We start from the raw sequence: 14,876 nt of genomic DNA, 5'->3' as shown, positions 1-14,876 counted from the left end.
CGTGGCAATGGGGGCGGGGCGATCGCCCGGGGCGGCCCATTGCCCCCCATTGGCGTCCATCCATCCGCACGCTCAGCCGTAGTAGCCGCGGCCCCATCCGCCATAGCCCCTCCCGCCCCATCCGCCTCCGTAGCCCCTCCCGCCCCATCCGCCCCCGTAGCCTCCGTAGCCGCCCCAGCCCCTCCCGCCCCATCCGCCACCCCAGCCCCTCCCGCCCCAACCGCCTCCGTATCCGCCGTAGCCGCCGTATCCGCCCCAGCCCCTCCTGCCCCATCCCCTGTACTCCGCCCCCTCCAGATCACCTGCCGGGGAAGAGGAGATTGATTCATGTAGAGCATCCGTGCAGCATTCGTGATTGATTACTCATGCACACGTAGAGGAGTAAACACATCCCGCCATCTCGTTAATCTTCGCGACCGGCATGTTGATAACTTCCACATTACATTGAAACAACAAGAAATGAATGCAATTACCCAACCGGCACCTTTTTCTTTTAACTTAATTCATGTCGTCGACAAGGATTCCGCATACCGGACTGGAAAACGGCACTGTGGGCTCCGTTAACCTAACACCCTGACTGCCGAAGCAGAGTGGATAAATAATTTCTTTTTTCGCCATTATTTGGAATATAAATCAAACGCCGCAGGGTGATTGTGAATTTTATATTACTCTCTCCGAAGTCAAGAGTCGTTATCATATGTTTTACGATGCAGGAAAACGTCATATTCCGACGCCTGCTATGCATACATGGACACCTAAGTCGATAAGAAAAATTCAAAATCGTCGTACATGGACGGATCCTTCATCGATTGAACCAATAAGTCATCGTTCACAGTAATGCTGTCGCCGGGAAAATACGCACGTTTCGTGTTTTTTGGCACCCAAAAAGAGGTCTCTAGCGATCTTTCCACACCATCTGAGCTTGTTCCCCTTAGGGAGGGAGGCTTTAGCCCCACGACCGATCACCTGGGCTCGCCTCCCGTCTCCCCAGTGCCCCGAATGATCCCCCGGGGCCAGCAGGGGCAGTCGGCTCCACTATTTGACACCTTAGCATTTCTACGATTGAGGGGCGGGGCCCTTCCTCGCACTGCCCGTAAGGAGGGCGCGAGTGAGCTCCACTTCCTCTTCATTATGGCGCGCGTAGTCACAACTCGTTCACGAGAGTGTTTTTAGTTTTTCTTCTTTTCTTTCGTCGGGGAAATTGCTTCGTTACTTCCTTTGCTCCGTTGGCAACAGATATTTAATTCGTTTTTAAATAAGTCTTCCTATCCTGCGCACTTTATGTTTTAAATAAGTGGAGTTACATCTGCTGAATGCGATGGGAAAGAGCGATGCATGCACGGTACTCGTAATGCGGAGGATGGGTGGAATTTGGCGCGCGGTTTATTCGCGGCGCATATGACCGAGTCGAGAGCTCTCTCTCCCCAATTGGCAAGCACGTGGGAGCGGGGAGAGAGTGGGAATCATCATTGCTGTGGACATCTATGTGTCAAAATCCCAGTTATCCATGCTTTCTCCACAGCCATTGGAGCTTTGTACTTTATGTGGAGGAGTGGGGAAACGTTACGCCCCAGCGCTTTCAATATCGTATGTTACCCGGCAGCAATATGCATTCTGATTAGTTTGTATCTTGGTTTTGATCACTTCCCAATATCCTGGTTCTGGAGATTTGATTTATCCTGGATCGAATTGCGGATGCTGGATCGGAGTATCGAGATCCCCGTCTAGAATCAGAATATTTCAGGGAGGGTCGAGATATTCAGGATCCGCTTGATTAGTGTGCAGCCTTCAGAAATAATGGTTCATAGGGTAGTTCCGCGGATTGTGGTGTCATCTACCGGCGTCTTCTTTGACTGCTCAAACGTATACTACAGCACGTGATCCAGACACCTCAACCGTGAATGTGCCTGGATCCTATTAAATTGTCCCTTGCAGTGTTTTCTTTTAAGGATGCGGATCCCAAAGTAAGTGATTTCACGATATGTTCGAGTGAGGGGTTTATTAAGATTCGGATTATCCGGGAAACATTTGATACCACGTCCGAGATATTGGATATAGAGATATCGGTATTTTGGATAACTGAGGTACGCGGGCGATACTTCCATTAATGTTTGGGTTACCACTGGGTTCAGGGGCGGAAACGGATGGGGGCGCGGACGCCTCTAGAGGGAAAAGAGGATGAACTAATTGAAGAGAAAATAGTCCTGCTGGGTGTCCCATAATTGTCATCCATCGACCAAACAATGAAAATTTGAAATACTTTGCCCTGACGGAGCGCTTAACCATACTTCCTTTATTTCTGTGAATATTTTTTTTAATCCGTGCATCTTTTTGAAGATATATTAGTTCAAAGGCTCACTCACTGGTGTCCGACTGCACCTCCTCAGCCGTCGCCACCGTCTCTCCAGCCGTCTCTTGGGCCGTGCAGAGCGCCACGACGGCCGCCACCAGAAGTAGTAGAAGCGTAAGGCGCGTCATCTGCGGGAAGAAAGAGCCGTTTGAATATTGAGCCAAGGGTTTCCAGTTGAGTTGATAGTTGTAATATGGAGATTTGGGTAAACACGACAGAAGACTCATATTCTCCTTAGTGTGTAACGTATGACGATGAAGACATGCGTACCTTGAGATAGGAAAAAATGAATCGTAGACATTTTAATATAATTTCTATGATAACAATTATACATTTTTAATCGTTATTTTCTTTCATTTAAAATAGTTCGCCATATTATTTAAATTACATGAATATGCAACGCCAAAGACGTGACTGGTGTTCGTGAGACACGAACCTTCGTTGCGCATAAATTGCAAGCTGAAAACACAAAGGAGTCACTCTCGTGGATTCGTAAATGACGTAATAGTGAACGTTTAGAGCAGTTGCCGATCATTAAACCCTTCCGAGAATAGGTCAATTGTTTGGGCCCTCGAAGGTATAAATATGTATAATCATCGGTAAATCATAGGGCATTATGCACTAAATACGGACATTAATGAATACTATACCACTTTAAAGGCACGGTAGCTGAGCGGTGGGCTACCTAACCGAGGGGTTCGACTCACGGATGAGGCTCTCTGGGCACCCTCACCTCAGCTGCGTGGTACTAGTATCTTCGGTATCAGTTCTTCTTGCGAAACAACAATCACTTGAGGAAAGTAACTCGCCCATTATTACAACGCTGACAAGTGTGAATTCGGCACGCTTTAGTATATTTAGGGCTAGGCACGAGGTGAGGTCCACCCTCAAACCAATCTTCGCGCCGATTAATTTAATTGGATCCAACTTTGACAACACTCTCGCACTCTTCAGGTGTATTTCTGCGAAATGGGCGGGTGGGACTTATGTCGCCCGACCAATGATAATAGTATCCGCATCTTTCGAGGTTTGTGTTGGGCGCGCGCCCGTCCCTCGCCCGGAACATTCGACAATTGGACTGACCGGCTACCCCCCACCTCCTCCCGGCCCTATCGGAATAGCCTCACCCTCAAAAAGGAGTTTCTTTTTTGACTGAAGCAGAACGAACAACTAAGCAGGGACAGAAATGGTACTCAGCATTTAGTCCCCAAGTTATTTCACATTTTTCAAGTTGTGCCTTTTCTCAATTCAAGTAAAAACTTTGTGAGAGACTTTTTTGCGTTAATTCAAGTAACTGATAAAAGGTTATTATGTTCCCAATCGAATGCACGGCATGCGTGTTTGTTGGCAAATAATATTAAATTAGGATATGATTGTTTGTCGTGAATAGTAACTCGGAGGCGCGCGTGCTCGTGTCATTTCGGATCTCTCTTAGTAGTAAATAGCCGATCAGTTAAATAAAAATTGCATGCGAATGTCTTCATCTACGGTACTACATGTTGCTCCGTCGTCATTATACTTTCTTAATTATGTTTCGCATCACTTTGACTCGGGTATTGTGTGATAGATCCACACACACACGCGCACGCACGCACGCGCATATGTCTTCTACATAGTCTCGCATTTCAAGTTTTGTTTATTGAGAGGATTGGCAGTAGATCAGTCGCAACTCATGTTTCGCTTAGCACCATTTCCCAATTATTTTCAGTTTATTTCCAAGTACGAATAGCGTCTTCTTTTTGTAGTTCATAAAGCATCGCATGGATACAGGTATGCTGGTCGAATGACATTGTGATCACTGTATTTGATGTGTATTTCCTCGGAATAACGCAGCTTTATTTTCAAGTCAGTATGTCTCCTGAGAAATAAATAACACTAGTAGGTCAGTTTCAAGATGGAGGTTTTGCTGAATCGCCTTTCTAATACTATGCAGAGCCACTCTAAAGAAGTTATCTTCTGCCAAACTTATGGATTGCGTTAACTTTGTGTTGAATGGTCATTGGTTTTTAGAATTGGCCATGTATGAACGGCATTTGGCATCCAGGTTAACAAAATTTCCGCTCAGAGTTTTATTCATTATATTTTGGTCTAAGTTGAACACGTGATGTCCGACACGTGGCATGTCCCCGACGCCGTGGCCACGCGTGTTGTCGGGGTCATCAGTAACAAAAATGGCTTCCACTGCTTGAGGCCTTGTCATTTCATTTTCACTACGGGACATAATAATAATAATAATAATACTTTATTCATTTTAAAAATGGTACAACCATATTAAATGTCGTCAATCATAATATTACTTAATATATAAACATAAGTTCTTAAATGTGATGAAGATTGTCACAAAAGAATTCATCCAATGAGTAAAGTGGGTGAGCAAGTAACCAGGTATATACCCTATTCTTGAAACTCTGGATACCATCTGATTTCAACTGAGTAGGCAGATAGTTATACAGTCGTATGTTCATATTGTGAAATGTGTTGTAAGTTGATGACAATCTACAATAAGTAGTATTTAGATTCGATTTACCTCTTGTGGAATAGTTATGGAGGTTGGATCTTAATTGGTAAGTTTCTAGATTAACTTTCACATGAATCAGAGCCTTAAAGATATACAAACAAAATACAGTCATGATTCTATACCTAATAAAAAAAGGTTTGCAGGAATCACGTGGTGGTATATTAGCAAGAGAGCGAATAGCTCTCTTTTGCAGTAGCAAAATTTGTTTAACATGAGGGGAATGACCCCATAACTCAACACCATAATTCAAATGACATTGAAAGAAGGCATGGTAAAGTGTTAAACGATACTCATTTGAAATGATAAAGTTGAGCTTTCTTAACATATAAACAGCTTTACTAAGTTTATTACAGGTCTGACTGATGTGAGTCTCCCAATTAAGTTTTGTATCAATATAAATTCCTAGTATTTTAGCAGTTTCAATATTAGTTGTTTTTGATTTAAGACTGCACACAATATGCTGAGTTTTGTTAGTATTTAATTGTAAATGATTAACATCAAACCATTCCTTAGCCTGTTTTTGGGTAGGGCTAGATCGTAACTTTGCATCTTCTGGATGTTGACACTTTTGTACAAAAGTAGTGTCATCAGCATATAAAACAGATCTAGGTTTCATATTACAGGGCAAATCATTAATCATGATAATGAAAAGTACTGGGCCAAGCACAGAGCCCTGTGGTACACCACATTTTACTTTAAGAGCTGCAGACCGACAGCCATCAAGTTCAACCAATTGGTGGCGATCATCCAAATATGACTTCATTAGTTTCAGTGCAACTCCCTTAATACCATAATATTCTAGCTTTGTTAGTAATATTGAATGATTAACACAGTCGAAGGCCTTACTAAGATCACATAGTGTCACTGAGACTGATTCCTTTTCTTCAAATGCATTAATGACATAATTAACTATGGACTCTACTGCCAAAATTGTAGATTTCCCAGATCGAAAGCCGTACTGGGATTTGGAAAAGAGATTATTTAACTCAAAAAAATTACATATTTGATCTTTCATAATAGCTTCAAAAATTTTACCAAAAACGGGGACTATGGAAATGGGGCGGTAGTTAGTAATATGAGATATAAGGCAAAGTTCATTTTACGTGATGAATGTCAAAGTGTATGTTCCTTCAACGCACCTGGATTGCTTTCAACGACGCAATGCAATGCCGTATGTTTTATATAATTCAAAAAGTGAATTTAAAAGATCGCATCAGTAAATCAATGTTATAGATATTTGATGGGAATCAATGTATTCAAAAGAAAGGTTATGAAATTTTTCAGACAGCTTGAAGTGGGGGCGCGAATTCTAGAGCGGTTGGAAAAGTTCGTGTTAGGTGTATTTGACTCCAAGGGTAAAAGTAGAGGGGATGAAAAGGAGAAGTATTGGCGTGAGGCAAAGAAGCTTTCAAAGGAAGGAGAAGGCGGTTGACGAGAGGGACGTTGAGTACTGATTAAAAGAATAATTTAGAGACGTATTTTAAAATGGAGCCGGCTTTTGTGTGAAGTGCGGAAAGTTAGTCGCAATAAGGATGGAAAGGGTAAAAACATATGCGGAAAATGAAATCAGCGAATAAATGAGTTGGGACGCGTGGGTGAGAGGGGAAATGAAGAAGAGGCAGGAAAGTTAGACGACGCAGAACGTTTTAACTGGGGATGGAGTATTGAAGATGGCGGAGCAGTCGAGGTAGGGTCAGAATGCGCATTGTTGAGTGAAGTTCGCAGAATGAAATGCAGTGATGCTCAGTTTGTGTCCCACCAAAACTGAAGCGGCATATTAACAATTTATTTAGCGAGGGGCCCCGTACGGTGACTCCGCCCTGAACAAGATGAGACGCCGCCCCTCTCCCCTGCCCTCCATGCCCCTTGTCCGCCGGCCAAGAGGAGAGGCTGCGGGATTGCTTGCGAGTGAAATAAGGCATTTGAAATCAATCAAGTGATCGTCCGAGTGACGCAAAGGGCAAAGATGAAGAGGGTGCAGAGCTGAGTGGAAAAATTCTGATATTACTTTTCAGGGAAGTAGATTTTATTGTATGCGTTTACTCATAGTACAAAGAAAGGAGAGGGGTCATCCTTATATTTTTTGGATCATTTTTTTCTAAAAGTATTCAGCGATAGGAGCGGTACAAGAGACATGCGATAGCTACCCCTGGATATCCTATTTGGCCAGGGGCAGCTCCTGAAGAGGGTTCCCCTAGTTTGATTTACAAGTCTCCGACTCCATGCTTGTTCGACTCCCCGGCTTCTAATACTCCACTTCTAACTCTGCCGCGAGGAATGCCAGCTGCAAAGCAATTAACTTTATGCAGAAATTGCAGTTACTCACTACTACAACAAATACTCTGCAATTTGTTCCATAAATCCTAGGGGCAACGACGCGGCGGATAACAGATCCGTTCTAGACGTAACCGATTTGGCAGAGCGACCAGGGCAACATCGGAGAGCTTTCATTATTCCGTAAGAGTAGCTCCTCCAAATACGACTTTGATGCGTTAATCCGTAGCCATCATGACATTCCATGTAAAGCGTAGTTAAATGAACAACAGAATCTGTGCTGTTAATTGTGTCCTCATTTTAGTGCAAACAGTACGTTAGATAATCCATGGATACAATATATTTTTAACCTAAATTAATCAGCACGAAAGCATTTCAGGATGAAATGCCGAGAGCATCGGAGTTATTGGATTCTTAAACCGACGAGTGAAAATGAAATGTAGACGTATTTGCAGTTCGCATCACGTACTTAAATTAATAGCCAGAGATGGCGGCGAAATAGAAAAAAACAGCAAATCAGGGGAAGGATGTCTCAAAAAGAGTTAATAAAAATTGCATTGAAATGGACATGCACATTGTAAGGGAACATCTCGTTAGCTTCATTGGATAAATCAGGCGACCCGAAATCGATGGTATCCGGGATCGAGTCACGGTCAAGGCGAATAATAATTTCTACATAATCTGCGAAATTTCTGCACTTCGATGCTAATCAGCGGATGACTCCGTTAAATTAACTGTGGCGGAATATGCCGCAGTTATTTGATTTGGTCAAAAAATAGAAAAATACCTTCGCGTTTATGCGATGGCTTTAATCTCGTGCGCCGCTGCGACTTCACGCGCACGACTTCGAGCACGTGTGGAGTTGGGTGAATGTGCGGTATTTCGTCGTAACATCTTCCTCCTCCAAAGGCCCCGAGAAATTCACGTTGCAAGAGGGAAGAGCTACGGCTTCGAGAAACCCCGATGTTCCATTATTTATTATACCACTGAAGATGAAGCAACTCATGCAATTAAACATTGCCATTTTGACGGTCAAACAATTTCCAAAATTTGTATAGCATTCCTTAAAAACATAACCACGATTAAGGCCCTCAAGTGTTTATGTTATTTGGCCTCAATCGAAGTTAGAGAGAAGGCAGCGTGGGATTCGAAAAACGAGCGGAGCCGCCGCCCAAAAGCTTCGTGTTGATTAGGAAGGGAAGTGCTCTCTCCACGGCGAGAGAGTGACCACGCGATCTGGGCGACGCCGCCTGGCCCACCTCCACCCCTTACCCTTTGCCCATTAGCAGCGGTGTCTACGCACACCTTCCGTGGAGGAGCTAGCGGGCTATCACCCCGCACCCGCTCCCCCCCCCCTCGCTTGGTGTCCAGAGAAAAAGTGAAGGATTTCCATCCCACTTAGCTTTGTTTTCGTCCAGCGTGGCGTTAAAACTACGAGGGTCGGCTGAAAACTAATGCACACATGCTTGTAGACCATAGACAAAATGACCTTCAGGAGCCCTCCTGGTGGTATGTGGAAGTAACATTACCCTCAACACGCATGCACAGCTTTGAGGTCGTTTCATTCCTCCGGTATACTTTCAGAAGCGGAAGTATGGAGACGTGTTCTAGTGCTATGGCAACGCGAGTTAAACAGCGTGCTGTTATCGAATTTTTAACTGCAGAAACTGTTGACTCCTACTGAGATTCATCGTCGTTTAAAGGCTGGTTATGGTGACGATGTCGTTGATAGGTCTACTTTAAATCGATGGGTAATAAAATTTTATGGTTGGGACTCTGGGAAAGCCATATATATTGATGAAACAGGCATCTGACGTCCGATCATTGCCACAGGCGAGAAACATCGGAAACTCGTCGAAGATTAGATTCGAAATGACGGGCGAATCACTCAAAAGCGTATCGCAAACCATATTGGAAAATCCAAGGAGCGTGTCGGCTTCATTATTGAACAATTGTGACCCCGTAAAATCTGTGCACGATGGGTACCACGCCGTCTCACAGACGAGAACAAACAAAAACCTCCTTATTCCCCCGATATTGCACCCTGCAATTTTTTGTTTTTCCTCGACTAAAAAGACGCCTCAAGGGTAATGATTACACCTCGGGCGATGAGGTGAAGGGAAAAATTAGATAACAGCACACTGTTTAACTCGCGTTGACATAGCACAAGATTACGTCTCCATACTTCCGCTCCTCAAAATACATTGGATGAATGTAACGACCTCAAAGCTGTGCATGCGTGTTGAAGGAAATGTTACTTCCACATACCACCAGGAGGGCTTCTGAAGGTCATTTTTTCTGTGGTCTACAAGCATGTGTGCATTAGTTTTCAGACTACACTCATAATAATGAAATTAGTCTTGCCAAATGAATATCCATTACACATCCGAAATCAAAATGACCCCTAAGAGAGACTCTTCGATCGCCAGATGCTCGACCGGCTTCGGAAGTGAGAAGATGATATACCCAAGCACTCGGCCTCCGGAAACACAAAATACTGTAATCTTGGGAGTTAAAATTTCACTCCACACATTCACCGCGGCAGCTCCCTCCGTCAAATCGCGAGGACAGGGGCGCCAGTAGCTGATCATGAACCCCGTCACTCTCCGAGACAATTAGCTAGGGCGCGGGTGGAGAGGCGTGCGGCTGCCCCCTTGGCACCCCCCCCCCGGCCACTTAGCGCCCCCAACCGACCGACACGCGTCTATCTCCCTCTCGAAGACGAGCGGCGGACTCCTGCCCCCGTACCGACCTTGGGGGAGACGATGGGAGGGGCCTTCCTGTCTCGGTGGGAAGTGGGGTGCGCAGGGGCCCTCGTCCCCTCCACCCCACCCCCGTCGTGGATGCAGGCCGACGCATAAAGGAGCTGGAATGCGAGGAAATTATGGTGAATGCTAGGAGAGCAGGAAGCGGCGGAAGGAAACGGTCTCTTGAAACAATTCTTGGCGTCTTCTCTCAAAGTCGCAGTCCTCTTCAAAAGTGATGGCTACTCGTTAGACATCGGCTATGGTAATGTAAAATATTAAAATTTTTAAATTTAGACATTTGAAAGACGTGATGGCAAGTCAATTGTAAAATATTCACAGTCAATGTTACGCCATTAGGTGTGAAACTTATCGGCGACTTTAAGGAGCCTTTAAGGGATGGTTTTACGGAGAGTACACTACACGTAGTAAAACATGGTACGCCTGAGATTCCCTTGGAAGGTGCATTTGAACCTTGGGAATGAAAAAGGCAATGCAGAAGTCCTGGAAAAGTAATATTTGATTAACGAAAACATGACTTCAATGCTCGCAAAAGGGGGAGGGGAGGGAGGTATTGGTTATTTTGATAGTTCACGCTTACTTATACACGCTTGCATAGATCGACACCCCTCCGATAGGGAGCGTTGCCCCAGTGTCGTTGCAGCCGCTACCCCACCCACCCACCCACGGCTTTCGTCCGGGGCACGCAGCCTGGCGGAGAGAGGGAGGAAGGGATGGTTTGGTGCACACGCCGTGGAAGCGGTCGAAGTCGGAAGGCAGCGACAGAAGCGGGAGGGGAATGCAGAAGGGGAGAGGACGCCTCGGGAGCATTTGGAGAGCAGCCCCCCGACTAAAACTAATCATGAGGCCAACTCCCTTTTTTACCGCCCTTCTGGAGTATTCTTTTCTCTAAGCCACGTAATTTTCTCGTTATCTCCCTTGGGGGGAAAGCAGATCGGGGAATAGGTGGTTGTGCCACCGAAATATTAAAATAAAAACACAATTGCGTGAAATATTTTCTCTTGTTCCAACGACACGCCAGTGATATGCACTCAAAAACACAAGTAAATATTCATAAACATATATATATATATATATATATATATATATATATATATATATATATATATATATATATATATATATTAAAGGAATAAATGATTAAAGAAGAATGGGCAGAAATGGAGGTAGGAATGAAAGTGGGCGGGGGATTCGTAAAATCCGTTAGGTTCGCTGATGACCAAGCTTTAGTTTGTCAGTCAGCCGAGGGGTTGCAAGATTTGCTGAGTGAATTAGAAATTCAGTGCGATAGATACGGGATGATAATCAATTTAAATAAAACAAAGGTTATGCGATTTTCCAGAAAGAACAAGGCTAAGCTAAAAATTAGGAGGCATAAACTATAGCAGGTAGAACAGTTTACGTATCTCGGAAGTGTTCTATACCAACACGGTCAAAGTAGTAGGGACGTAAGGAGAAGAATTGCGCCAGGAAAAGAGGCTTTCGAAAGGACTCCCAAGACTCGTCAACGCTTTGATATGGAGAATAGTTATGTACGGCGCGGAAACGTGGTCATTGAAGCAGGATGATAGAAGTAGATTGGATGCTTTTGAGATGTGGGTGTGGAGAAGGTGAAATGGACCGAAAGCAAATCAAATGAGGAAGTACCAGGTGGGCGAGGGGAGGGGCTTGTTGGGCGAAATCCTAAGGAGACAGAAATAAGGGATGAAAAGCATATTGATCGGCAGAGGAATGTTAAAGACCATTGAGAATATTAGGCAAAGGAGGAAATGGCAGGAGCAGGATAGGGATGTCGGAGGGGATGAAGGGAGTAAGACAGTACACAGAGATGAATAGAGACTTGATGTAGAGTAGGTTGCTGGGCTGTGTTTTGTTTTGTTAGCAGTCATAAAATATTTATTTAGTAGCTGTGTCCATCCAAAAACCTACCTTAATCGGGAGATTACTTAACAAATATTTAAGTGTTCTGTATATAAAGGTGTAAATATAAATATATATATGTATATATATATATATATATATATTTATAGGTGAAATGGACCGAAATACATATATATGTATATATATATATATATATATATATATATATATATATATATATATATATGTATGTATGTATGTATGTGTATGTGTGGGTCGCGGCAGTCTAGGGGGTCGGGCGTTGGACTGCCGACCGGAGGGGCCCGGTTTCCATTCCCGGGCAAGGCACTCTGGGCACCTACAGCTTCAACCAAGCTATGTGATTTTTCGGGTACCAGGTCTTCCTGAGAAACCATAACCAGCATAGGGAAAGGCACTGGCCGCCCTACCTTGATGCGTAAATTTCACACGCCGTCGGGTTTAGTACTGGGTGAACTCTACCATCACCTACCAAACCGACATTCGGGTTGATTACTGTGGTTACATATATATATATAGAAAAAAATACATATATATATATATATATATATATATATATATATATATATATATATATATAACGATTGTACGGAAAAACTCATACGAGCGGCACAATAATTGGCTGACACAACATAACACAAATAGAAAAGAATAGACACATATAAAAGAACACTTACACGGTAAATTGTTCGAGCTTTCGGCCCTCTCAGGGGCCTTCTTCAAGAGAGACTGTCTCTCTGACTGACTCTGAGAGACTGACTCTCTTCAAGAGAGACTGAGTCTCTCTTGAAGAAGGCCCCTGAGAGGGCCGAAAGCTCGAACAATTTACCGTGTAAGTGTTCTTTTATATGTGTCTATTCTTTTCTATTTGTGTTATGTTATATATATATATATATATTTGATCGGCCCAATAGAACGCAAATAAAATAGAAACACGTAAAAAGATCACTCACGCGTTATTTCTTGATAATTTCGACGGAATTGTACTCTGTCTTCATCGGAAGATATAGAAGTAAGTTCTATTCCTGTTTTCGTCTTTTATATATGTTTACTTCCTATCCTTATATATATATATATATATATATATATATATATATATATATATATATATATATATAAGGAAAGGGGGTACGAACATATATAAAAGACGAAAACAGGAATGGTGGGGAAAGTGGAATGGTAGAATCGAGCAGATCAGAAGCGTAAAAATCATTACATATATATATATATATATATATATATATATATATATATATATATATATATATATATATATATATATATATATAAAATTAATTAAATGAATCTATATCATCAAATATATATGTATATAATCATATTATATGTAATATGATTATATAATAAATATGAAACAATGATATTTTATTTACCGGGTAGGTATGCGAGATGTTGGAAAGAGACGGGTGAGTCTGTTGTTTTTCCTTCGAGCAAGCCCCTCCGTTTCTTTAAACGTCCCGCAAAAATGCGTGACGACTAAAATCAACTCTCGCTACAGCCTCGCCCTGCATTTATACGTGTAGGATGTGAATGCTGCTTCATTTTCTCCTTTACAGTCTTCTTCCAAACAAATATGAAAGGCCAACTTGCGCTTCGTCCCATGCCATCTCCCCTGTGATTTATGCCCACCTTTGACATTGTCCACCGTCATCCCGATTTCAACCCACACCCATTGCGATAATCACCTTTACTCCACACAAAAGCTACCACATTCCTCATTCACCCTTTTCCTAAGCGTATCCCATCTTTCAATTAATCCATCGATTCCTGCCTCATCGCAACAATAATAGAAGTCCTCCTACGCCAGCATTGATATGAAATCGCGAAGTTGGCTCACATTTGGCAGCAAACGGCTTTTCTTTGAATCGCCTGGGCCTATCCAATCACGCGAACATCCTGTTGCAACAATGCCCTCCCTCCCTTCCGTCAACCCCAGAGGTTCTTTCTCTCATTTCACGCCTTTTAATTGCTCTCCATCCGAAAAACCTCCGACCTACAACCCGAGGACGTCATTCTCTTCCTTTTCTTCGGGAAATGCACGTTGAAGAATAAAAATGGACGCCCTTTTTTCACGCGTCCATTTTTTTAACATGTTCGGTTTTTATTCTATCGCATGCGTATAGTCGCGAAAAGGAGGAGGAGCTCTCGTATGCCGACGAAGGAGAGGTGGCAATGCTATGCGTGAGGGACCTGAGATTCGTAGGGAGCTGGCAATAGATCCGTAGTTCCGCTCGTCGTAACCCTTGAAGAAATATCGGACAATTTTCACTTGGCTCTCTGACATGGCCCTGGGGAAATGTGCCAGTGACGAATATTCTTTGATAATGCTTCAGTTCAACTCTGTTCAAAGCGACCTTCATTTCGGAGCGGGGATCTCCCGAAGCACCCTCGATCGGACGCCCACTCACCTTTGCCTCTCCTCCCCTCTGCTGCGTGAAGTCAGGGAACCAAAGTCTCTCTCTCTGCCTCCTTGGTTGGGTCGCTCGCTTGCTCGCCTGCTTGTTGCACTGTAGTCGCCACCGACGGATTGGACGCACCTCTCGGCGACCCGTGGTCTTTTATACGGTCGAGGGCGGGGGAGCGGAGTGGAGGGACGTCCATTGGGATCCCTAGGTTGGAAGGTGCCCCCCCCTCACCTCCTCCGTGGTCGGCGGGTTAGGGAGGGATCCGAGGGCGGAGAGGAATGCAGCACCTCTCGGGGGATTCCCGCCTGCCTCCTCTTCCCAACCCCCCACCTCCCCTATCTCCCTCGCAGCCACCTCCTGATTCTCCCCTCCTCCGGGAGAGGTCAGGTGAGCTGTAGGGAGGGCACGCATCAGCTGTCTGAGTGGGGGGAGGAGTTGATTCTTAATTGAAGAGAGCTCAACAACCCCCGACCGACGGCCCCCCCCCCCGCACATCCCCTCGCCTCCTCCCTTCCTTGCCCGCGTCCACCCTCCGCCTCCTCCAATCATAAGAGGCGGGATGGCTCCTCTTTGCTGGGCTTAGGTCTCCAGGGGATCCCCCGACCCCCTGCGGGTTCTTCTACAGCTCGGTTCTTGCGCCGCGATCC

General features: G+C 44.3%; 1 long non-coding RNA gene across 1 annotated transcript; it reads right to left on the bottom strand.

Moving 5' to 3' along the window:
- Positions 1-222: 222 nt before the first annotated feature.
- LOC139691527 (uncharacterized) lies at positions 223-14,371 on the bottom strand. The gene is made up of 3 exons (XR_011701604.1): positions 14,233-14,371; positions 2,364-2,478; positions 223-302 (listed from the first exon to the last, which is right to left on the bottom strand). It is a non-coding gene; the product is annotated as an uncharacterized lncRNA (long non-coding RNA).
- Between the last annotated feature and the right edge of the window lie 505 nt (positions 14,372-14,876).

The sequence above is a fragment of the Hetaerina americana genome, unplaced genomic scaffold, assembly GCF_022747635.1.
Source record: "Hetaerina americana unplaced genomic scaffold, ioHetAmer1.1.p SCAF_37, whole genome shotgun sequence".
NCBI lineage: Eukaryota > Metazoa > Arthropoda > Insecta > Odonata > Calopterygidae > Hetaerina > Hetaerina americana.
This window is presented reverse-complemented; position numbering and strand designations above follow the sequence as displayed.